At 34.6% G+C, this 27,330-nt stretch overlaps 1 long non-coding RNA gene across 1 annotated transcript in view; it reads left to right on the top strand.

The window, feature by feature from the left end:
* Positions 1-2,362: 2,362 nt before the first annotated feature.
* Positions 2,363-27,330, top strand: part of LOC122238416 — an 84,724-nt gene continuing 59,756 nt past the window's right edge. The window contains exon 1 of the long non-coding RNA XR_006217334.1: positions 2,363-2,464. This is a non-coding gene — a long non-coding RNA (uncharacterized LOC122238416). The remainder of the gene's footprint in view (positions 2,465-27,330) is intronic.

The raw sequence follows: 27,330 nt of genomic DNA, 5'->3' as shown, positions 1-27,330 counted from the left end.
AATTGATATAAATGTATTATGTTGGAGATCAATATTCATGATATACAGAATGGTGTTCTAATATATAGATTAAACCATTTCTCATCCATTAAGAACTGCATATCCCCAAATGACTCATAATATGGACATAGTCTTATTGTTAATTGTATATTAATAAATTTTATACATTTACTGTTGTAATTCAATTTTCATTTTCATTATAATGTTTATAGTGCACTATTACATAAGGTATAGAATAAGTATGGATAAAAACAGATTTTGAAGCAGTTTATTCATAAATTTCAATACACATTTTTTATAAGCTGTCAAAAGTTTTTCCTCCTTGAGCATTGATTTCTTCATCTAAAAATGATACTACTCCTACTGTATAGGAATATTTTAAGATTTCGTTTCCTGTTTCACAAACCACAAGATTTTACAACAATGTAAGTAAAGCCCATGAAAGAAATGACATACAAAAGGAAACAATTGCTGTAATAAGCATTGTTCGTTGAGTCCAGTTACATATAACTGATGAGCTACATCAATGTTTCAGTCTTAATACAAAAAATAATTAAGATGTATATATAGACTTTCATCTGCCACCATGATTGTAGAGATCTGTAGAAGTATTGCCAGCAATCTTTTGGTAAAAAAAAAAAAAAAAAAAGCAAAGCATAGAACAAACATTAAATTAATCAACAGATGAATGGATAAAGAATGTGTTACAAAATATTGTGTATCATATATGATATATATTTATATGTGTATACTATTCAACCATTTAAAAAAAGGAAATTCTACCATTTTGACAATATGGATGGACCTTGAAGACATCAAGCTAAATGAAATAAGTCAGACAGAGAAAGACAAATGATCTTACTTGTATGTGGAATGTAAAAAAAAAATCAGAAACAAAGGTCAGGATGGTGGTTGCCAAAAGCGGGAGATGGAGGGTAGGGGAATTGAGTGAAGTGGTCAAAAGTTACAACTTTCAGTAAGATTAATACATTTTAGGAATATAATGTACAATATGAAAATGATAGGTAACTGTCATAGATTTTAAGTCTAAAGATCTCTCTTGGCCAGCAAGAGAGCAGGACACAGGATGAAAAGTGAGAGATAGCTAATGTCTGGGAAAAGACAAGAGCCCCAAATAAGAGTCCTTGCCCCGTTTTTATTAGAATCAGAAGGCTTACAAACATGGCGATGGACTGCACAAAGAGACAATGACTCTGTGAACATTAACTTGGGGACATGAGGGAAAGGGGGTCTTGAAGATATTTGGGGTTAGGGGTTTAGATTAATACAAAACAAAATCCTGGTGCCAGGCAGTCCGGCAGAAGGTTGTTTACAGCGGACATGAGACAGCACCTCTGTTTATCTTAGCTAACCTAGGGATGAGATAGGTAGGACAAGTGACCTCAGGGTTAACAAGGCACCTTTTTCTTTTGTTAATCATCTTCACTCTGGGCAACTTCACCTGCAGCTCAGTGTAGCGGTCTATAGCCCTATTTACCTGCTTACTTAACTTGGTCCTTCCTTCCTGTGAAAGCAGCTTTCTGCTATAGTACTAAATTGGGGGACGTTTTCGCCCTGAATGCCTAATCTTGCTTACCTCATATACCTTTGTATTGGAAGCCTAAACCCCCTCTCTATTCTAGGTGCCTTTGCACACCCTCCCTATTCTGGGGTCCTGGTCTTGTTTACTCAAACTCAGGTGTGAGCATTCTATGGCTTTGTACTTCTTTATGCCTTGTTAACCCATTGGTGTAAGCCCAGAGGATTCCTAAGCATACTCCACACAGGTAACAATATTGTATATTGAAAAATTGCTAAAGAGTATATCTTAAAAATCTTCATCACAAGAAAAAATTATAAGTGTTTGAAGTAATTAATGTTAACTAAACTTATTGTGGTAACCATTTTGCAATATATCAAATCATCTTGTTGTACACTTTAAACTTTATACAATGTTATATCTCAATAAAATTGGAAAAATTAAAATTTCAAGTATTATGAATGAAATCATAGAACACCTAGGTAAATAGAGGAAAAAACTTTGTTAAAGATTCAAAGATTCAATATTGCTAGTGTGTTAACCTCCCTCATTTTGATCTGTAGATCCAATGGAATTCCAATCAAAATCTCACCATATGTTTTGGATGTATTTATAAGTTGATTCTAATATGTATATGGAAAATCAAATGTTGAATTTCCATGAACATTTTTCCATAGTCATAACCATTTTTCAAAAAGAAGAATAAATTTGAACCTCAGATTCAAAATTTATTTTTCAAATAAAGTTACAGTAATCAAGACAGTATTTAGGAAGCACTAAGGGATTTTTTCTTCATTCTTCACAGTGAGAAGCTAGTGCGAATCCTGGAGGTGAAGCTCCAGGTGAAGGTGTGGGGGCCCTCCTAACACTGGGATTCCAGAAGATTTTAACTCTCAAGATACTCTTTACGGGCTTTTGCTCCTGGTAAGTTGTTATTCTCTGTGATTCTCTCCAGTTTTGCCTGCCCTTCTCTCCAGTTTTGGTTGCAGCAGCTTGCCCTGTGACCTCATTTCTCTGTTGGATCTATAAAAGGGTTTTTTGTTTAGCTTGATCTTGTTGTAAGGATGGAGTGCTAACTTCCACACAATTTACATGTTAGAGCAGAAATTTATACTTGTATCTTTTAGAAACAAAGTAATCTAAGAGACTTAACATTTTTAAATGTTGTTTTAAGGAAAATCTTTTTCACTGTATCCGACAAAAGCTAATAATTGAATGAAGCCTAACTGACTTGGCTTTATATATATATATATTAATCACATTTGTACCTAAAAAAAGCTGTACAACGTGGAGAGTGCTGCTTTAGTTTGTTGACCATCTGGAAAACTGAATCTGTTTAATTTGCCGATTCATTTTAAATTTGTTTAAATTATTTATGCTACACACGTTCAAATGGACTATTGATTTTGCTTCAGATTTTTCTTCTGTGTGTACACAATCCCCAATCCTGAAATAATCTTCAAATACCTTATATCTCTGCCTCAGTATTTCTTATTTACCCTCAAGGTATTCCATTTTAGTTTTTAATGTGTAAAGATTAAATTGAAATTCTTAGTGGGAATGAAGTAGAATATTCAATTCTTGACTTTATCTCCAAGATAACTGTGCTATTGTCAGTTCATTTTTCCTATGATTCTCTCTTTATGTTATCTCCGTATATGAAAGCATAGACAAGCACATCAGTAAATCTCCTGAGTTGTAGCCATATTCTTCCTTGTCTTGATTTTATGGCAGCAGCTGTATTTCATCATGATAATTAAAGTCAACTATCCCTACTAATGTAAGAACAACTTTTTTTGCCTGCCACAAACAACCCAAAGTGACCAGACAACAGATACAGCTTTACTTGAACCCTTACTATATTTCCAGGTAAAAAAGCTCTCCCCCAGGAAGTCAAAACCAAGAAATCAAATAAAAAAGAAATTTTTAATAGAGTTAGAAATGTGGGTGCTAAATTCCCCAGAGTGTTTCTGGTAGGAGCTATCAATACTCCCATTCCTTGGTTCTAGGCTGGTAATGTTGAAACACTCTGTACTTAGCTCACACCAATATAGTGAGCTAACCTAGCCATTAAATGGAAACTAGTATTTTTCTTTCTTTGATATCTATCTGGTCTTAGGCAGCTCTGTAAAGTGAGAGGGATCAACACCAATGCAATAGCGAGAGGTAACAGGTGGGTCTAGGACACCTATTTATATAATATAATTTTGCCCTTTATAATTGCCTGAGCTATACCAAAAGACACCATTTCTGTTGTACAATAAATTGGTGTTGAGTCACTCAAACGTATTATCTGATATTTGGAAAATAAGCATTTATCATGAGAATCTCCAAGCGCCCTAGTCATCTAATGTCTTAAGGCTCATGCTATGGTCTTAGAGTCTATGATATATCCACAAACTGATTTTAAATTTAAGAATAACTCTCTGTTGCACACAATATGGCATTGCACCTCTGGTTATTTATCTAAAGAAAATGAAAACAATAAGTTGAAAATATGTATGTACTTTCATGATCTTTGCATTATTTATAGTAGCTAAGATATGGAAACAGCCCAAGTGTCCATGGATAGATAAATGGATAAAGAAACGGTGGTATATATACATGTATAATGGAATATTATTCAGCCACAAAAAGAATAAAATTTTTCTATTTGCAACAGCATAGATGGACCTTGAGGTCATTATACTACGAGAAATAAGTGAATAAGAGAAAGGCAAACATCACATGATCTCATGTATTTGTGGAATCTAAAAACAAAAAACAAGTTCATAAATAGGAGAGTAGATTGGTGGTTGCCAGAGGTAGGGGATGAGGGGTGAGTGAGGTGAGGGATATAAAAGAGAGGCTGAAATGTTGAAGGTGGCCAAAAGGCACAAATTTTCAGTTATAAAATAAGTAATGGAGATGTAATATACAGCATGCTAAGTTAATAATATACCATGTTGCACATTTGAAAGTCAGTAAGAGAGTATATCCTACAAGTTCTCACACAAGAAAATCATTATTTTTTGCATGTATGGTTGCAGATGTTAACAGGACTTATTGTGGTTATTATTTTGTAATGTATACAAATATTCAATCTTTTTTTTTTATTTATTTTGAGAGAGAGAGTGCGCCCATGAGCTGGGGAGGACCAAAGAAAGAGGGGAAGAGAATCCCAAGCAGGCTCTGTGCTAAGAGTGGAGGGTTGAACCAGGAACCATGAGATCATGACCTGAGCCAGAATCATGAGTTGGATGCTTAACTGATGGAAACAAAAAAATTAAGTTCGTCAGAATTTGCCATTGAAAGCATTATTGGCCATATATTTGTCTTACAAAATATTTTTAACTCAACTAAATTTCTTCATGATATATAGGTGTGTGTGTGTGTGTGTGTGTGTGTGTGTGTGTGTGTGTGTGTATGTTAATATTTTATCTTAGCTGTGATTTGGAGGAAAGTAACTTGATTTAAGCAAATTTGTTGAATTTATAAGCATGGAGTTTTTCATAATCTGTACTTACTATCTTTTGTCTATATAATTAGTTATATTCTTTCTTTCATTCTTTCTTGTTGTCAAATTGGTTTATCTTTTTAAATAACCTGATTTTAATGTCCTTTATGTTTTTCTGTATTTTTCAGTTTGGAATTTTATTGTTTTCTTCTTGTCATTTTTTAGTTTTTCTCACTTAATTTGGCTTAGTTTTCTAAAACCCCGGATAATAATAAAGGGTAAATTTTTGTTGTCTTCTCCAGTGCATATGAGTTTCTTTAGTACCTTGAGAAATAGGTTGAATTGTTGAAGACAGGACTTGGAGATGTATAAGTTTCTGGCAAAACATCACCATAAAATAGAATTATAGTGAACTTTCCCATACTTCTTTAATTTATGTATCTTTATATACATAGCTTAGTCAGATGTGTTTTACATGATTTTGATCAATGTTTCTCAATCTTTGCTAAATAGCTTTAAGAGATTTTGAAAATTAATATAAATTAGTTAAGATCAATTTAATCAGAGTATAGGTGAGGCCCAGGGATCATCATTACTTAAGGCTCTCCAGGTGATTCCAATATGCAACAATTTTCATAAAATCTAACATAGATCCTACTTCCCCTTGGTGAAATAAGTATATATGTATATTCATGAAACAACTAAGTTTTTTACATATTATATAGTTTTATAACTAAAAATAAATATAAATCATCAATTAATTTTCATTTCGGCTATTGGTTTTGATGTACCAATCATTCTTTGACTTTAGTAAGAACTCATTATTAACATATAAAACAGTAATGTGGCAGCCTCATACAGCTAATCTGGCATGATGAACTTCTTCCTGGGTCAAAGACATTTCTAAAAGGATTTATTTCCATACTTCTACCTCTATTGTGAGGCCAGTCTGTGAAGAGTAGAGAAAATGAAGATCAGGATAGCATTACTTGTAGGCAATGGTTGTCCTGATATAAAGTATATTATACAAGCTCACTCGATATTTAAAAAAAATCAAGAAAACAAAGAGAAAGAGCACCTGGGTGACTCAATGTGTTAAGCCTCCGACTTTGGCTCAGGGCATGATCTCATGGTTCTTGAGTTTGAGCTCTGCATCCTGCTTGGGTTTCTCTCTTTCTCCCTCTCTCTCTCTGCCCCTCTTCTCTCTCTCTTTCTCTCTCTCTCTCAAAATAAATAAACTTAAAAAAAAACGAGGAAATAATTAAGTTGAAATAAAGGAAAAGCAAATATGAGAATCTTTGAGGAACTCACTTTTTAAATTTATTTCCTCTTATGTGAGAAAAGAAAAATGAGAGCAAATATTTGGCTGAAAGAGACTGAGAAAATGACCCAGTGCAAATTAGGGATTTCCTCAGGTTGAGTTGTGCCTTCTTTTGCTTTTTTATTATTTTATTTTATTTTGTTTTGTTTTTTATTTGAATTTTATGGTCTTTGAATATATTCTGTATCTGAGGTTCAATTTTCGTTATATGGAAACTCTCAGTTTCTTCCCTGGAGTCTCCCAAATGAAGTGGGCAAAATTAATATAATTCTGCCTCCTCGAGATCCTACTGAACTTTCCCAATAAATGTAATATGTATTCAGTGACTTCCTGTACAGACTAAGTCTCAATTAACTGTTGATAGAAAATTAAAAAAAAAAACCTAAATATAATCTTACTACTAGAAATCCATCAACCCTACATACAAAATCAAGATATACACGTGAGGGACTAAGTTATAGTATGACTGATAGAGACATTGAAAGGAACAGTAAGTGAGCAAGGTGTGTTGATGCAGACGACATGGACCCTACCCTATGATTAGGTACTTCTAGTTTTAAGCTTCAAATAGAATATCTCCTTTTTTTAATTAAGAAATAGTATTCACATTTTTCTATGTGCTATATCAGCATTCTGTCCTATACATGAAACATAGCATGCAGGGTATTGCATTTGCTTGTCTGTACATCTAGACATACAGTTATATAATGAAAGGAAATATGAATTGAGTTTTTTTGTCTTTAGTGACTGGTGGACAGGAATGACTTTGATAATTTCTCTCAGATAAATTAATATATTCAATAGATTTTGCTATTAAATTATATAGATACAATATTTTGGGGATTCTAATGTATAGAATATTTGAACTAATATTTGATCAATAATGTTTTTCCACCTATTTAAAACAATCAGTTTATATCCTACATTAGAAAAGATTGCACTAACTCCAGTGACATCAGTTATTGGCTTGAACATTTTGCTCTGAAATTATACAACTGAAAGGGGCCATGTCCTTATGTCTCTGAGCTGGTGACCTCATTGATTTTTGTCTGACACCTGAAATATATGTGTGCAATTCTGTTACATTCCTCCTGCCTATCTTAATTCCCAAAGATGTATGCTTTCTTCTTATGAAAGACTGTCTCGACCATTCCCATTTAGTAAAACAAGGTGAGTTCAATATCACATTTACTAAGACTAGCAAGTATTCTGTTTTGTAATTGTTGCCAATTTCTCTTTTAGGTAGTGACAATAAATTCTGCCATATATAGTGGAAATTATAAATAGTAGAGTGTGTAGGATGAAACAACAGCATGAGTTTTTCCAGAGAAGGCAGGAAGTGAACATGAGGTAGAGTTTGGGATTGAAGAAATGAAAAGGAGCTAATCACAATTGGTGACAAGACCTTGTGGTTAGCTGATGTACATATACCTACAGATATTAGTAGTTCCTGAAAGAAGCAATATACTTGTGACATTGGTCAGAAGAAACCACATCTGATGGATGGTTTGTGTGCAGCTAAAGAAATGGAAAGGGTAGTTACTCTTTGGTTTTTGTTTGGTTTTCTATTTTAGAGAGAGAGAATGGGAGTAGGGAAGAGGGACAGGAGGAGAGAGAGAAAGAGAGAAAGAGAAAGACAGAGAGAGAGAGAGATAGTCTCAAACAGGCTGAACCCGTAGCCCAGTGTGGGGCTCAATCCCATGACCCTGGAATCACAACCTGAGTGGAAATTAAGTCAGAAGCTCAACCAGCTGAGCCACCCAGGAGCCTTTGTTTCTTTATTGATTCCTGTTATTGGCTTTCTTTCCTTAGTCTATCCCTAAAGATTGGATTGGTGTCTCTCAAGAGTCTATTTCTGATCTATTTTTCTTCTTTCTCAATGTGCCATCAACAGGCAATTCTATACGCCCTTTTGTTTTTCTACCATCTATGTGCTCATACTTCCGTGTTTGTATTTCCAGCCCAGATAGCATATTGAGTGCTAATAAATTTAACCTAACTAGCAATCTTCTGTACTTAGATATTTTTTAATATGAAATTTATTATCAAATTGGTTTCCATACAACACCCGGTACTCATCCCAACAGGTGCCCTCCTCAATGCCCATCTTCCACCCCCCTCTCCCTCCAACCCCTCCATCAACCTTCAGTTTATTCTCAGTTTTTAAGGGTCTTATGGTTTGCCTCCCTCCCTCTCTAACTTTTTTTTCCCCTTCCCCTCCGCCATGGTCTTCTGTTAAGTTTCTCAGGATCCGCATAAGAGTGAAAACATATGGTATCTGTCTTTCTCTGTATGACTTCTTTAACTTAGCTTAACACTCTTCAGTTCCATCCATGTTGCTACAAAAGGCCATATTTCATTCTTTCATTGCCACGTAGAATTCCATTGTGTATATAAACCAAAATTTCTTTATCCATTCATCAGTTAAAGGATATTTAGGCTCTTTCCATAATTTGTCTATTGTTAAAAGTGCTGCTATGAACATTGGGGTACAAGAGTCCCTCTGCATCAGCACTCCTGTATCCCTTTGGTAAATTCTTAGCAGTGCTATCGCTGGGTCATAGGGTAGATCTAGTTTTAATTTTTTGAGGAACCTCCACACTGTTTTCCAGAGTGTCTGCACCAGTTTGTATTCCCACCAACAGTGCAAGAGGGTTCGTGTTATTCACATCCTCTCCAGCATCTATGGTCTCCTGATTTGTTCATTTTAGCCACTCTGACTGGCGTGAGGTGGTATCTCAGTGTGGTTTTGATTTGTATTTCCGTGATGAGAAGTGAGGTTGAACATCTTTTCATGTGCCTGTTGGCCATCTGGATTTCTTCTTTAGAGACGTGTATATTCATGTCTTCTGCCCATTTCTTCACTGGATTATTTCTCAAGTGTAGAGTTTGGTGAGTTCTTTATAGATTTTGGATACTAGCCGTTTGTCTGATATGTCATTTGCAAATATCTCTTTCCATTCCATTGGTTTCATTTTAGCTTTGTTGATTGTTTCCTTTGCAGTGCTGAAGCTTTCTATCTTCATGAGGTCCCAATAGTTCATTTTTGCTTTTAATTCCCTTGCCTTTGGAGATGTGTCAAGTAAGAAATTGCTGCAGCTGAGGTCAGGGAGGTTTTTTTCCTGCTTTCTCCTCTAGGGTTTTGATGGTTTCCTGTCTCACATTCAGGTCCTTATCCATTTTGAGCTTATTTTTGTGAATCGTGTAAGAAAGGGGCCTAGTTTATTCTTCTGCATGTTGCTGTCCAGTTCTCCCAGCACCATTTGTTAAAGAGACTGTCTTTTTTCCATTGGATATTCTTTCCTGCTTTGCCAAAGATAAGTTGGCCATACTTCTGTGGGTCCAATTCTGGAGTCTCTATTGTATTCCATTGGTCTATGTGTCTCTTTTGTGCCAATACCATGCTGTCTTGATGATGACAGCTTTGTTGTAGAGTCTAAAGTCTGGGATTGTGATGCCTCCTGCTTTGGTCTTCTTCTTCAATATTACTTTGGCTATTCGTGGTCTTTTGTGGTTCCACACAAATTTTAGGATTTCTTGTTCTAGCTTCGAGAAGAATGCTGCTGCAATTTTGATTGGGATTGCATTTAATGTGTAGATAGCTTTGGGTAGTAGTGATATTTTAGCAATATTTATTCTTTCAATCCATGAGCATGGAATGTTTTTCCATTTCTTTGTATCTTCTTCAATTTCCTTCATAAGCTTTCTATAGTTTTAAGCATACAGATCTTTTACATCTTTGGTCAGGTTTATCCCTAGGTATTTTATGATTCCTGGTGCAATTGTGAATGGGATCGGTTTCTTTTTTTGTCTTTCTGTTGCTTCATTATTAGTGTATAAGAATGCAACTGATTTCTGTACATTGATTTTGTATCCTGCAACTTTGCTGAATTAATGTATCAGTTCTAGCAGACATTTTGGTGGAGTCTATTGGGTTTTCCATGTATAATATCATGTCATCTGCAAAAAGTGAAAGATTGACTTCATCTTTGCCAATTTCAATGCCTTTGATTTCCTTTTGTTGTCTGATTCCTGATGCTAGAACTTCCAACACTCTCTGAAACAACAGCAGTGAGAGTGGACATCCCTGATCTCAGGGGGAAAGCTCTCAGTTTTCCCCCATTGAGGATGATATTAGCTGTGGGCTTTTCATAAATGGCTTTTATGATGTTCAAGTATGTTCCTTCTATCCTGACTTTCTCAAGAGTTTTTATTAAGAAAGGATGCTGAATTTTGTCAAAGGCCTTTTCTGCATCGATTGACAGGATCATGTGGTTCTTATCTTTTCTTTTATTAATGTGATGTATCACGTTGATTGATTTATGAATGTTGAACCAGTCCTACAGCCCAGGAATGAATCCCAGTTGATCATGGTGAATAATTATTGTTATATGCTGTTGAATTCGATTTGCTAGTATGTTGTTGAGAATTTTTACATCCAAATTCATCAGGGATATTGGCCTGTAGTTCTCTTTTTTTGCTGTGTCCCTGTTTAGTTTAGGAATCAAAGTAATGCTGGCTTCATAGAATGAGTCTGGAAGTTTTCCTTCCCTTTCTATTTTCTGGAATAGCTTGAGAAGGATAGGTATTATCTCTTCTTTAAATGTCTGGTAGAATTCCCCAGGGAAGCCATCTGGTCGTGGACTCTTATTTGTTGGGAGATTTTTGATAACTGATTCAATTTATTCACTGGTTATGGGTCTGTTCAAGTTTTCCATTTTGTCCTCTTTGAGTTTTGGAAGTGTGAGGGTGCTTAGGAATTTGTCCGTTTCTTCCAGGTTGTCCAGTTTGTTGGCATATAATTTTTCATAGTATTCCCTGATAATTGCTTGTATTTCTGAGGGATTTGTTGTAATAATTCCATTTTAAGTCATGATTTTTTCTATTTGGGTCATTTCCCCCTTTTTTTTGAGAAGCCTGGCTAGAGGTTTATCAATTTTGTTTATTTTTTCAAAAAACCAACTCTTGGTTTCATTGATCTGCTCTACAGGTTTTTTTTACATTCTATATTATTTATTTCTGCTCTGGTCTATATTATTTTCTCTTCTTCTGCTGGGCTTAGGCTGTCTTTGCTGTTCTGCTTCTATTTCCTTTAGGTGTGCTGTTAGATTTTGTATTTGGGATTTTTCTTGTTTCTTGAGATAGGCCTGGATTGCAATGTATTTTCCTCTCAGGACTGCCTTTGCTGCATACTAAAGCATTTCAATTGTTGTATTTTCATTTTCATTTGTTTCCATATTTTCTTTAATTTCTTCTCTAATTGCCTGGTTGACCCATTCTTTAGTGGGGTGTTCTTTAACTTCCATGCTTTTGGAGGTTTTCCAGACTTTTTCCTGTGGTTGATTTCACAGTTTTATAGCATTGTGGTCTGTAAGTATGCATGGTATGATCTCAATTCTTTTATACTTATGAAGGGCTGTTTTGTGACCCAGTATATGATATATTTTGGAGAATGTTCCATGTGCACTCGAGAAGAAAGTATATTCTGTTGCTTTGGGATGCAGAGTTCTAAATATATCTGTCAAGTCCATCTGATCCAATGTAGCATTCAGGGCCCTTGTTTCTTTATTGACCGTGTGTCTATATGATCTATCCATTTCTGTAAGTGGGGTGTTAAAGTCCCCTGCAATGACCACATTCTTATCAATAAGGTTGCTTATGTTTGTAATTGTTTTATATATTTGGGGGCTCCTGTATTCGGCGCATAGACATTTATAATTGTTATCTCTTCCTGATGGATAGACCCTGTAGTTATTATATAATGCCCTTCTTCATCTCTTGTTACAGCCCTTAATTTAAAGTCTAGTTTGTGTGATATAAGTATGGCTACTTCAGCTTTCTTTTGACTTCCAGTAGCATGATAGGTAGTTCTCCCTCCCCTCACTTTCAATCTGAAGGTGTCCTCATGTCTAAAATGAGTCTCTTATAGACAGCATATAGATGGGACTTGTTTTTTTATCCATTCTGATACCCTATGTCTTTTGGCTGGTGCATTTAGTCCATTTACATTCACTGGTATTATAGAAATATGTGGGTTTAGAGTCATTGTCATGTCTGTAGGTTTCATGCCTGTGATGTCTCTGGTACTTTGTGGTCCTTGCAACATTTCACTCACAGAATCCCCCTTAGGATCTCTTGGAGGGCTAGTTTAGTGTGATGAATTCCTTCAGTGTTTGTTTGTTTGGGGAAACCTTTATCTCTCCTTCTATTCTGAATGCCAGACTTGCTGGATAAAGGATTCTCAGCTGCATATTTTTTCTGTTCATCATATTGAAGGTTTCCTGCCATTCCTTTCTGGCCTGCCAAGTTTCAGTAGATAGGTCTGCCACTGCTCATATGGGTCTACCTTTGTAAGTTAGAGCCTGTTTATCCCTAGCTGCTTTCAGAATTTTCTCTTAATCCTTGTATTTTGCCGGTTTCACTGTGATATGTCATGCAGAAGATTGATTCAAGTTTCTTCTGAAGGGAATTCTCTGTGCCTCTTGGATTTTAATGCCTTTTTCCTTCCCCAGATCAGGGAAGTTCTCAGCTATGATTTGTTCAAGTACACCTTCAGCCACTTTCTCTCTCTCTTCTTCTTCTGTAATTCCTATGATACAGATATTGTTCTGTTTGATTGCATCACTTAGTTCTCTAATTCTCCCCTCATACTCCTGGATTTTTTTATCTCTCTTTTTCTCAACTTCCACTTTTTCCATAATTTTATCTTCTAATTCACCTATTCTCTTATCTGCTTCTTCAATCTGTGCTATGGCTGCCTCCATTTTATTTTGCCCCTTATTTATAGCATTTTATAGCTCCTCATGACTATTTCTTAGTCCCTTGATCTCTATAGCTTTAGATTTCTTCTGTCCTCTATGCTTTTTTGAAACTCAGCAATTAATTTTATGACTATTATTCTAAATTCTTGTTCTGCTATATTACTTAAATTGTTTTTGAGCAATTCATCAGCTGTCGCTACTTTCTGGAGTTTCTTGTGAGGAGAATTGTTCTGTATTGTCATTTTGGGTAGTCCCTGTGGTGGCTGCCAACTGCAGGGCACTTTCCCTGTGCTGTCTGGAGTAACTTGTGTTGGTGGGTGGGGCTGCAGCCAGACCCGGTATCTCCCCCCAGCCCACCCACTGGGGCCACAGTCACACTGGTGAGTCCCTTATCTTCCTCTCTTCCAGGCGCAGGACTCACTGTGGAGTGGTGTGGCCCCTGTCTGGGCTACTTGCACATTGCCAGGCTTGTGGTGTTTCTTCGATGGGATCTGGCCAAGGCGTATTAGCCCGTATTAGCCTGGGTGGATCCACAAGTGCACAGGGGCAGGAGGGGCAGGCTTAGCTCGTTTTGCCATCAGTGGTCCCCTGTGGGAGGGGCCCTGCAGCACTGGAAGGGAGGCAGACCTCTTGGAGAGATGGATCCACCGAAAAACAGTGTTGGGCATTTCCATGGTGCAAGCAAGTTCGGTGATGGGAACTGGTTCCCTTTGGAATTTCTGCTGGGGAATGGGAGAGGGAGATGGTGCTTGCCAGTGCCTTTGTTCCCCAGCTGGGCTGAGCTCTGTCTTCCAGGGCTCAACAACTCTCCCTCCCAGTGTCCTCTTGCCCTCTTCATGAGAGCAGAGCTGTTGACTTTTTAATTCCAGATGTTAAGTCCTGCTGGCTGTCAGATCCCACAGGGTCTGGTCCCTCCACTTTTGCAAGCCAGACTTCGGGGGCTCTGCCTTGCTGAGTGGGTTGCTCCTCCACTTCCCCACTCCCTCCGGCCAGTCCGTGTAGTGCACACCACTTCTCTGCCCTTCCTGCCCTCTTTCATGGGCCTCTTGTCTACACTTGGCTCCAGAGAATCTGTTCTGCTAGTCTTCTGGCAGTTTTCTGGGATTTTTAGGCAGATGTGGGTGGAATCTAAGTGATCAGCAGGACGAGGTGAGCCCAGCGTCCTCCTATACCACCCTCTTCCCCTCTCTGTACTTAGATATTTTTAAGGGAATTCCAGTTCAACACTAAAATGTTGTGTTTACTAACCCTCCAAGTCTAGTATTCCTTCAATATTGTTTTTTCAGCATTTAACATTAGTATTCAATCAGGATGAAGGAAGATTATTAACGCACTGATATGGAAATTTTTAAATTTTATATATTTGTTTGCCTGTTTTTGTACACATATCAATTTTTGAAGTTATTATAAATCAACCATGAAAGTATCCCTTATGTAGGAAAAAATAAGGGCCTAAAATATTAATACAGTATTGCAATGAAGACTGGAAATAGTTGACAGACAACAAATAATTAATTCACATAATCCTGTACATATTTGGTCACTTATAATACCTTTCAACAGGATTGATTCAGATTTTTAAAAATAAAATTACTATTCCATACTATTGTTTTAATTATTCTTCATAACTATAACCTTTACTATGATTCTACTCTTTGTTCAAATATTCTTAGCTGGCAGTATTCTGATACTTTACCTGATATTAAACATTTTATTAAAAAATAAAAATATCACATTTTTAAAACTCTCTTGATCACTAGCTTTTCAATTTCAGTTCAACACATATTAGGTCATTATCTTTGAGGATTCAGTTGTCACACTGTGATCTCCCTATAAGGAGAGAAAAGAGAGTTTGTTATATTGACAGTTAATTAATAGCCTTAGTAGTGAAATGGTCTGGAGATATTTAAAAAGACATGGAAAACAAGCATGGGGAAAATTGCTTTTAAAGGAAATCACAAAAAAGTCTTCTCTATAATTCAAGTGTTCCTACAGATAGACTTTTTACATATGAAATCAAATCCTGGTTCTGTTTACAGTGCCAACAGTGCTCATGATGTAGTGTATCTACTAACTTCTGAAAACTGCAAACTACATAGTCATTGTTCATTGTAGTCTAATTGATACATGATAAGATACCATTTAATCTTACCTTTGTGTATATGAAACTTAGCAGTGTTTTTTTTTTTCAAAACATTTCCAAGGTGTTTCATAGAAAATTATAATTATATAGGAAAAAATGGGTAGTTCATAAAGCATTAAGATAATTCTGAATATATCCATGATCATTTAAATAAGACAATTTTTAAGTCTATCAAAATTTAAAATCTTTAGAAGTTATCAGTAAGCTCAAAGTTTGAGCTATCATTTATGTCATTAAAGTTTATGAGTACTGAAAAATATAGCAGAAATTAGGAAAAACATCAATTGGATCCCATCAATTGAATTTCATACACAGTTGGATGCAACTGCATCTTCTATTTTTAAATTATCACATTTCATTTTTAAATTATTGGTATTTAGAATAAATTTTAATTTTTGGATTATTAAATATATATGAATTGTTTTCAATCTCTTTCATTTATGAAAAACTAGCCTAGAATGTGGCTATATCCTACTAACCTATGAAACAAATGCAATGTTATTCAAAAAGCAGACAAAAACCAGTACCACATGTATTCATATTTTACTGTGGGTTCTAAACTAAAATATTATCATTAATCTACATTTCCACAGAATTCGGGTTCTTGTCAACCTGGTGTATGAGTGGTTTTATATGGAAATAGCTCTAATGCAATAATTAAGGGATCAATCTCCATCAATTGATCTTACCATGGGTGAGAAACTTCCTTTTATATTGTATTATCCCATGCCATCTTTCATGCTGGGTACAACTTTCATTTCAGTTGTTTTATGTGATTTTCTTTTATTCTCACCATTGAGATTAAAATTATAAAGAAGTAGCAATAATTATAGGCCGTATGTTTACACATGTCTATTTTAAAAGCTTGTTCCAAAATTCTTCCATCTCTTTGGTCATCATTCCTATTATATAGTACCATTGTTACAGTCTTCACATTTAAATCATACCCCCTTTCTAAAAGATCATTCTAATTTCTCTCATTGAAGAATACCCTCACAGATGGTTCATGATTGTTCATCTTCTCTCTTTACCTGATCATTTAGAATAAATATGTGCCAACCAGGAAGCAGCAACTATTTGGGGAATCCCATCCACATAATGAGTTTCATCCCATGCTATTTGCTGGTGGTGGTGGTGGTGTCCATATCAGAGCTGCTGGTTTCTCCTATAGACGTTGGGTGTTTCATGTTTTTGGAGTATGAAGAGGTCCACTTACTCCCTGTTCATAAATCTAATTGTAAACATATTCATGCTGCGTTCTCTTAGGCTTTGTGGACAGCTATCAAGACATCATATAAAGCTGATGGAGCAATAGAGCTAGAAATATTTTACTAATTATTTATACTGGTTATGAATAAAATAATTTAATAATATGTTTCGTCTTAATTAATATGCATTGAAAACAGTACCTCTGAACAATAATACCTTTCTCTGTTAATGAGTGGATAATATGAGAAATTTCTTGATATAATAAAATCGTCATCAAATATATCCTATGTCTAATATTTGTTTTCTATTTTTTCCTGATTACCATTTTGTGAAATGTAAATTGTGCTGTTAGTATTGTCATAATTTATTTTATATGCCCTTTCACAATTTGGTCATAAAGGCTTTTGTTTGTGAAGATTTTCCTACCTACTGTTGCTTACTCATTAGACCAGTACTGAAACTGAAAGCTACGTGTAATATTTCAGCTTCTGGCAATGAGTATTTAGATGTTTTACTTTTTAGACATTTAAAAAATAATTATACTTTATGGCATTACTTTAAACATCGAAAAATATACAAGGTTCTGTTAGCGTTTTATTTCACAGTTACTCTTATTGAGAAAACAAACATCATTTCTTTTAGAAAGAGATTGCCACATATTTTAAACTATTAAGCTTTAAGCATTTTATTTTGAAGTTTTCAGCACAGATAAATATCCATACATTATTAAAGTTGGATATGGCACTTTGTATGTATTCATACACACATTCACACACACATATATGTATTTCATATAGTGACAACTCAAGTCAGTGACAACTCAAGTTAATGACAGCTTAAGTCAATGGCAACCTGTATAAAAAAAAAAAAAAAAGATTAAGGGGCGCTTGGGTGGCTCAGTCGGTTGAGCGTACGACTTTGGCTCAGGTGATGATCTTGGAGTTCATGAGTTTGAGCCCTGAGTCGAGCTCTGTGCTGACAGCTCAGAGCCTGGAGCCTGCTTCAGATTCTGTGTCTCCCTGTCTCTCTGCCCCTTCCCTGCTTATTCTCTGTCTCTCTCTGTCTGTCAAAAATGTTTATAAAAGTTAAAATTTTTTTTTAAAGATTAATTATCTCCTTCCAGAGCTACAAATATGTTCATCTTAAGTAAATAAAGCACATTTTTCATGCTTTTACCTTTAAAATATTCACCATAATGAATTTATTTTATTACTTATACTTTCTTACTTTCATGAAAATTTATCATATTTACTATTCATGCAGAAACAGAGATGACTTCTAATGAGACTTTTAAGTAATTCTGGAATGTTATAGTGACATTTTATTGCAGGTTGTATTCTGGTTGAAATCTTTTTCTATTCTAGCAAAGATCATACCCAAAAAGGGAGATTTCTTAGAAATGGCAGCAAAGCCTCCCATGACAGATTGGATATCGCATGTTCTGCAGAATCTTTTTGTCTTGATACCTAGCTTTAGAAAAGACAAATGTGCCTAAAATGTTAAAAGAGAAATCTCTAAGAGGGCACTTTAAAGAAACTTCAAGTATTTTGATGGTCTAACACTTAAAATGTTTACCACAAAAATTTGTCAGACACCCTACAACTTTTTTACTTTTCTATACTCACAAAATTATAAGAAAGGGTTAATGGGCTATATATGTTTGTGTGTGTGTATGAATATATATATATATATATACACACATATATATTCATATATATGTATATATGTATATACATGTATGTATACATGTGTGTATACATGTATATACATGTATATATGTATACATATGTATACATACATACATACATATACATATGTATATATGTATATACATATATATTCATGTATATGCATATACATATATAATTTTTGTATTAATATAATATAATATTTAAAATGAAACTGAAGCCATAATAAAATTCAAAAGAAAAAATGGGTTCAAACACAAAGCTGACCTTTCAAATGAACATTTCCCAACCATGAAAACATTCTCAGGTTCTAAAACTTAGTTTCAATTTAAAATAAATCTTAATCTCAGTCATAAATGAATTTTCTTAACCCAAATCCACAGTAAAGGAAGATTCCCTACAACTCTCATAAACAATTGCTTTGAAATTTCCTATATTTTTCAGGGAAATTGTATTTTAATGAATATATCTCTCAATTGTATCTTCTTTCTTCTGACTTATTCCATCAGTATTTATACATATAAGGTTATCTTTCATTTAAAATCAAAGAAGCCAGAAATAATATTTAATAAATTGTAATATAAAATTCTTAAGTCACATGGAAATATATCAAAAAGAAAAATGAAAAATTACACAAAGAACTAAGTGTACCTACTACCCAGCTCTATCAAATGTTATCATTTTCCATATTTAAAATAGTTACAGTTAAATATATAACATGGTTTATTTAGTAATCAAGACCTGTAGCCCCCTCTCCCCAATGATTTTCCCATCCTTCAACCATCAGAGACAATCTAAATGTGAATTTGGTAGTTTTTAGTCCTCTCCATGTGGATAGACATGTATTTAAATGTTTACCAGCCACTTGAGGATATTTTTTAAACTATTATTTATGTTCAGTACATTTCCTTTGGGCTTTTTTTCCTCATTTTATTTCTTTTGGGCTGTCTATATAATTGCAGGATATTAACTTGTGTTGGATATATGCATTGCAAATGTATTATTTGAGTCTGTGTTATCCTTGTTAAGTTCTATTATTGTACCTATTTTTAAAGTTTAATGTAATTAAATGTATTAATATTTTATTCTTGTCTGTTCATTTATCTTATTTAGGAAATTATTGTTTATTATAAAAATGATATTTTAAAAGGTTAGCTTTTCTATTGGGGTTTTGATCTACCTAAATATTTTTTGTGTGTATATAGGAGTCTAATTTTATTTTGTTACCATATGGAAAACCACGTCTTTCAGCATCACTTATTAAACATTTAATTTTATTTCCACTGGTTTGTAATGCCATCTCTGTAATACATGAAGTTTTCATACGTATGTGAAACTATTACCAGGTTTGCTATTCTGTATCACAGGTATTTTGCACCTTGTAAAGTTATACTGAATTATTTATTGTAACTTCAGAACATAAAGGAACTTCTGATTTTTTCTTCAATATACACTTATCTATACTACATAGCAATAGCAATGAGAATATATTCAGTTAACTACATGCAACAAAATGGATGGGTCTCTCAAATGTAGTATTTTCTAAAAGAATCCAGATGCATGTAAGTATATGCTTTATGATTCCATTTACATAAAATTCAGAACCAGGAAAACTAGTCTGTGATGTTAGAAGATAGGATTGTGGTTACTTTCAAGGATAGATATGAATGGAATAAAGCAAAAGATAGGTGGGAGGCTTCTAGCTTCTGCTAGCTTTCTTATCTGGGTATAGTTACATTTGTAAGAATGTATTGAGCTGTATATTTTTATTTTTTTATGTGATAAATGAACAATTTATATAAAAACATTCTTTGTTATTCTTGATAATAGCACTCACATTCTCGAGAATTTCTCCTATTTCGAGGTTTTTTTTTTTTTTTTTTTTTTCAGCTTTCAATTTTGCCTAAACTCTTTATGATTTGATTTCGTTTCTTGGGGGAACTACCACCATGCTCTTGCTAAATTCATGAATAATTTTGCTTTAACACACAATGGAAACTACACATGTAAACTGTCAGTTACTTTTTCAGCAGCACAAACCATGGTTGAATGCCTCTGTTTATTTTATTACTATTTTTTTAAGAGAGAAAGCATGAGTGGAGGAGAGGGGCAGAGGCAGAGAAAGAATCTTAAGTAGGCTCCATGCTTAGCATGGAGCCCAACTTGGGGCTCGATCTCATGATCTAGGATCATGAACTGAGCCCTTTCTACCTACATATCTAACCACTCTTTTCCAGGAATTATCACCGGCCTCTCTTTCTATGCCCATACAAAAGTGACTGTTTCTTCTACCATTTTCTTGGACTCCTACTCTGTTCTCTCTGATTTCTCTGAAGGTTTACCTTCACTGCTGATCTTCAGTTGCCATTTGCATAATGTGTGGATGAAGAAATCTAAAGCCTAACTCCAAAGGAGATCCAGGCTTCTGGTTTCCAGATCCAAATGCAACTGTTGTCTATCTCTACTAAATAGTCTGACAGTTATCCAGATAGGATTCATTTTCTTTTTCAAACCATTTTGCTTTTCATAGTTTTAATAGCTAGAAACCTAGCAATTATCCTGGTGTTCTATCACCCCTTTTTCCCCTCTGTCAATTCTCAAGAAATAAATTAGTAACAATAATGCATGTGGTGAATTAAAGATGACCAAAAAAAATCCTTTGTGTAATTCCCATAATAAGTCAAGGTCAGTGATCCTTCACCTTGGATCTGAGTAAGGTTTGGTATCTGCTTTGACCAACAGAATATGGAAGAAGTGATAATGTGTCAGCTTCCAGGCCTTGGACTTAAAAGCAATCTCCACTTCATATCTATTAGAGCACTCATGTAAGAAGCATGACCACCATGGGGTAAGGAAGCTAAAATAGCATATGGAGAGACTTAAGTGGAGAGAGAGATGCCTTACAAGCCTGTTAGTTCAGCCATCTCAGCCCTATTTAGGTAGAATAAGTTCGGGATTGTTCCCCACTTGAAACCATCTTAGACTTGGAATTACCTTCAAAAATATGTACCAACTATGCTTAATACATGTCAATGTCTCCCTGTCCACAAGATAAAGTTGAAAAAACTTTAAATGATGTAGAAAAAACACTTTGTAACCCACCTTTACCTGCATTTTAGCATCACCTTTCACTATTCTTTTCCTGTTTATTTCAGCTTCTAGTTTTCTGGAACTTTTAATTTCATTTTTTTAATTTACTTCTCTTCACATGCTATTTATTTCTGAAATCCAGTCCATCCCCCCATATTTTTTTAGGATTAGTATTACTAAAATTAGTTCCTCTAATAGGACTTTAAAGTCTATATAAAGCTGAGGTGCTAGTATAGGTCTCAAAGCATCCTAGGAATAGGGCTGTCAAATCCTCCATCGGTCTGTATTGGATGAGTGTGCTAATCTGTTTGTTTTCCCTACTATGCTGTGAGCACTCTGAGCTCCCTTAGGGTAGGGACTGTGAGCTTCTTTTTTTGTTTTTTTTTTTTGTTTGTTTTAAGTTATTTATTTTTGAGAGAGAGTGAGAGAGACAGAGAGAGGGAGCACACAAGAACAAGTTGGGGGAGAGGCAGAGAGAGGGAGAGGAAGAGAGAGAGAGAGAGAGAGAGTGAGAGAGATAATCCCAAACTGGCTCCTCACCTGCACAGATACCAATGTGGGGCTAGAACCCATGAACCGTGAGATCATGCCCTGAGCCAAAGTTGGATGCTTAAACAACTGAGCCATGCAGGCACCCCAGGACTGTGAACTTCTTACTATGATAAGTTCAACATTGAGCATGTAATTATCACATTTTATGTGCTACAAAACAGGTGAGGAAGAAATAAGTAGATAAATTAATGGTGAGCCTGATAAATTCTCAGTGTAAACAAAATTAAAGATGTAATTTTATAAATAAATACACTAAAAGAATTTTTTTGAAAAATCAATTCTATTCATTTTTATAAAATGCTTTCCAATTTTGCTTCATATTAATACCTTACAATTATTGAGTGCTTACTATTTGCTCAACACTACACCTTTGCTGACTGATTTAATCTTCACAGCAACTCTATGTTGTAGGACTTTTCTGTCTCCATATCATAGATGAGGAAACTGAAGTTCAGAGAACTTAAAAAAGATGCCTAAGGTCACATGACTTTTCACTGGCAAATCTAGGAGTAAACCTAGCTCATCTTTCTTAGGTCACTCTATCCTCTGAGCTTGACTGCCTCTCTTTTAAATACAAAGTTCTCAGATTTGTTTTACTTGAAGTAGGAAATACCTGTAGTAAAGTATTTTATTGTTTTTGGTTCCTAAGTATATAGTTCTCTCAGGTTGTATTCTTTATTAAATATAGGTATAATTTTAATAATATGAAGTAAAATATTTTATCCCTTATAATGAAGTGATACTGTGACTGAATAACCAATACTGAGAATTCTCTGTTCATGCTATAAATGATTTTTATTTTATTTTTAATAGGTGATAGTCTTAAAATAAATACAGACTACTGTCTGGCATCATCCATATAAAAGTAGTGAATATTTTTCCTGGATTCCCAAGAGGTACATTGATTTTGGGGCAATTGGAAAAATTGATGTGCAACCTGTACTAGATCACATCTGAAGTCAACTACCTTGTCCTGTCTTTGTTTATCCTGTGCAGCTAGTCCTTCTCAGTTTGTTCATTTTAATCAGTTCTTCTCAAGTTTGTCTCTAAATGAAGAAAAAAATATTTAAGATCACCTACTGCAAGCTAATCAAATTGTGTAGACCAGCTCAGTACAGTATTGAAGTAGAAAGTATTCCCCTGTATTTAGACCTATGCTGTTTTCCCTTTGATAGTTTTCTCATTATACTTAAGACATTTTGATAGGAATTATGACAGGTACATGAGGCTATCCCTGGAATCAACTAATTGAGATGTATGGTGTCATATCTCCACTGAATAAAAGTGATTCTGCTGAGTGGCTACCTGGCACCAGGTATTAGAAGGCCAAATCATTGTCCCTCCCATACTCTACAACTTGAAATGTCAAAAAATATTTATATTTTTTCTTAAGAGTTTCCATATGCATTATCACATTTGATTTTCAAATCTAAAAAAAATAAATACCAAAAAATTATGGAGGTAATAGGATTCCAGGTTTATATATTAGAAATCTGAGACTGAGAGTAGAATGACTTAAGATTATATTAGAGACAAAAATGGAACCCAGAACTTCAGTTTGTTAATGTAGAATCTTAAAAGATTAAACATTAAGAAACCTACTTGGGAGGCACCTGGGTGGCTCAGTCAGTTAAGCATCTGACTTCAACTCAGGTCATGATCTCACAGTTTGTGGGTTTGAGATCCACGTTGGGCTCTGTGCTGACAGCTCAGAGCCTGAAGCCTGCTTTAGATACTGTGTCTTCCTCTCTCTCTTGTCCCTTCTCCACTCACACTCTGTTTCTCTTGAAAATAAATAAATATTTTTTAAAAAGTTAAAAAAAGAAACTTACTTGATATTTTGACTACCTTAAGTAAATCATAGAGAAAACAATGTTTAGATTCATCAAAAGTTGAAGTTTTATTAGACAATTGAACCACAATTTAGAGATGCAAGGAAGTTTGGGATACTGGTGAGGATGTATTACTGAGATGATAGACTATGGCTATCTTATTAGGAAGGAAGTGTTAATAAGGAGTCACTTATTGGAAGAAAGTAAAATGGTCAATACTTTTGTGATTGTGACTTAAATTTTGACTATAGTCATGGGTTACTAAAGTGGCAAAAATGGGTCAGTTGAAATAAGGTTTTGAAGAGGTTGACAGAGGAGGCTTTGGGATTTGTAATTGGTTATTGGAGTCCCACAAAAATGATTGCAGTGTTTGAGGTGAAGAAGAAAACTGAGGCAGGTTTTAATGAACGTGGTGGGCAGGAGTATATGTCAAGAACGAAGGGAGAAAGCAGCAGGTAGAATGAAAAGTGGTCATGTAGCTGAAAGACTCAGCACTCAACAGAAATGATCTTGATATTTTATAAGTGTGGTAAAGTAATGGGGATCAAGAAGGAACAAGTACAAGTATCATCTCTAGGGGTCAGATGAATCTAAGTACTCACCACCTAAGGAGATTACAGGGAAAGAATTTCCTAAGGGAAGATTTAGGTTTCATTTACAGCAGGAAATAAGAGAGATACTTTGACATAGAGTAGTCTGCTGGTTTGGGAGAGCAGTTTCAGAGAGTACAATGAGGTGAGAAATGGGGAAGAAGGTGTGTGGGGTCATAAACCAATTGGACCAATCAGATAAATTAGGATTATTTGTTTGGTTAGTGGTTGTGAAAGAAGTGGAGGATGCTAACTGAGTGAGGGACATGATACATTATTCTCTGGAAATATTTCAGTTTATAAATATTCTTAATAAAAACTCAGTTTAATTAAACTCTTAATTACCAAACACATTGTTCATTATTCAGAAGATACCCCTCTACCAAAAAAGAAGAAAGAGAAAGAAAGAAAGAGAAGAAAGAAAGAAAGAAAGAAAGAAAGAAAGAAAGAAAGAAAGAAAGAAAAAGAAAGAAAGAAAAAGAAAGGAAGGAAAGCCTAAAGCTTTAGTTTGTACAAATTTCTTTTGGATTCAACAATGCCCTGCACTGATTTTTTGGTACTCCTATTTAATAAAGGTAACTTTTGGCTGACTTTTTTCTCTAAGAATCATTGGCTTTACTTCTCTCAGCTTTGCCTTTTGAAGAGAGAGAAAAAGAAAAGATAGTGTGGTTTGACATAGGCAGGGGGTTTTCTTTTTCATTATCTTGAAAATATAAACAGATGTCAAGCTGTGAATAAACTTAGATGTAGTAATAGCACGGTCAGAGAAGAGATTTCTTAAGAAAAGTTTTCAATATTTTTAAACTTCAGAAGTAAACTCACTTACCTTTACGTGGCATCTCTCCTTAAACACGCAGCCTCTTCTTTTTCTATCGCTGTCATCATTTTCCCCCTCTTGTCAGTCTTGCTTTGATTTTGCAGCTGCAAAGCAGGTCTTTTCTTTCCAACTACTATTATCTTCTTTATATCTATAGTCCCTGAAGAGGCAATTTACGAAAGTACCTAGGCTTTCAGTCATCCAATTCTCATCTTGATCTCTTACAACCTGCTTTCAGCCCTGTGTCCTCATTTAAGACTCCTTTCATAAGGTAGCTACTGCCCTTATGAAATTAACTGGTCTGTGGTTTTTATACATTCCCAAGCTCTCAACCTCCTTCCATATACTTACTCAAGATATGACTACTAATTGTCAGTACTTTGTTATCTTCCTCATATCTTTTTATTTTTCCTACTTGAAATCTTAATAAATCTTCTTATTCCATTTCAAAAATGTCAGATGTCTGTTCACCATAAAAGAATTCCCTTTCTCTTTCTAGTTATAATATCAGCAACTTTCCCAGTGATTTCTATGTCTTACTCACTCTGCATAATCTATTTACCATTTGTTATCCTTTCATTTTCTCTTTCATTCTCTTTCCATTGGTTTGTATCTTTTCCATGTCTTCAATTACTATCCAATCAATTCTAGTTCCATGGGTCTCTCAACCCATGACATGTTCTGCTTTATTCAATTCACTATCTGTACATTTACCCGTGACATCTTCCCATGTGTTCTGTTGCCATCTAAAACTCAATGTGACTAGGTCAGACTTTTGAAATTTTCTGCTAGGCACCCTTCCACTCTTCCTAACTCCATTACTTTCTCAATTTGACCAGCAGGAAGGTTGAGAATTAACTCAAATACCTTTTTAATCTTTCTCTCAAAGCCTTATTAACTTTTTTGCTTTTATGATCTTTATAAAGGTGCTTCTGTCTTGATCCCTAGACTTATACTCATATAAATGTCCTTATTTTTACACTCTAATACTGTGGTTTTGTTTTCCCTGATGTTTTGATTTCTCACCTATTACACTATTTTGTCATAATACACTCATATATTGCATTATTGAACTTAATGTTACTTTTTCATAAAGACATTCATCCTATTTTTATTTTTGTTATTTGTAATAGGCTTCTCAAGGAAAAAATCAGAAGAAAAGATGTATCTTCAGTTCTTTAGTTCTGCAATTTTTATACACATTCTTATACCTACTAATTTTTTCTAATATACTTCAATATTTCATAGCCTTTTCATATATATGGGATCCATAAGGTATCAGGCATTGCTTTTTCTTAATGACATTTCATTTAAGTAAAAAGAACTCACAGTATTTATTTATACTTAATAAGCACACATTCTTAAAATGAAGATATCCTATACTTCAAATGTTCCTAAGATCAGAGAATAGTTAACAAAGTTTCCAAATCTCATAAATGACTGTAGATATTGAAATAGATCTATTTTAGATTTTGTGAAAGGGTGTTTTCTGTGGATAAAATAATAAACCAGTACTTTTCCAAGTTTTTGTTTTGTTTTGTTTTGTTTTGGTTTTGGTTTTAGAGAGAGAGCATGAGCAGGGAAGAGGGGCAGAAGGAGAAATAGAGAGAATCTTAGGAAGACTCCAGGCCCATTGCAGAGTTCCACACGGGGCTCAGTGTCACAACTGAGAGATCATGACTGTGAGATCATGACCTGGGCTGAAATCAAGAGTTAGACGCTTAAGCTACTAAGCCACCCAGATTCCCCATCCAAGTTTCCTTTCTTAATAGCATAGTTCTACTCTGTTCTACAAATCATCTTGAGACTCATTCTTATTGTTTTATCACTTTCCTGCTAGAAGTGTTTTACATAATCATTGTTAAAGGAAGAATCATGGTTAAAGAAGATAGTTAAAGAAAGTTAAGCTTTATTAAGTTTGAATAAAAGCTTAAATAAAACTCTCAAACAAAATTTCCAGGCAGTGTCACATTACTTTTTGAAATTTAGGTAATAAGTTAAACTGCACCAGAGGAAAAGTTTGAATTTTATTTTTCTAAAAATAGATTAAAATGTTCAAGATTTGTAAAAGGGAAGTATTTATGACATTGCTGATAGATAAAATAGAAAATTTATGTAAAAGTCATTTCTAGGTCTGCTGTATTAAAGTTTAATTCTCACCACCACAAGCACACTAACAGGCTTTAATATTAAAGAGATGGTTTCAGAACACATTATGTGTGATAGGGATGTATCAGTATATTTCATCTTAATATTTATGTTTTGTGTGGAGATATGGATGTGTATGTGTGTGTGTTCATACACATATAACCTATAATTATTTATGGATAGTTGGCAACTGTATAGTATTT

Source organism: Panthera tigris, chromosome B2 (genome assembly GCF_018350195.1).
Source record: "Panthera tigris isolate Pti1 chromosome B2, P.tigris_Pti1_mat1.1, whole genome shotgun sequence".
Taxonomy (NCBI): Eukaryota; Metazoa; Chordata; class Mammalia; order Carnivora; family Felidae; genus Panthera; species Panthera tigris.
Note: the sequence above shows the minus strand (reverse complement) of the source record. Positions and strands in the feature narration are given on the sequence as shown.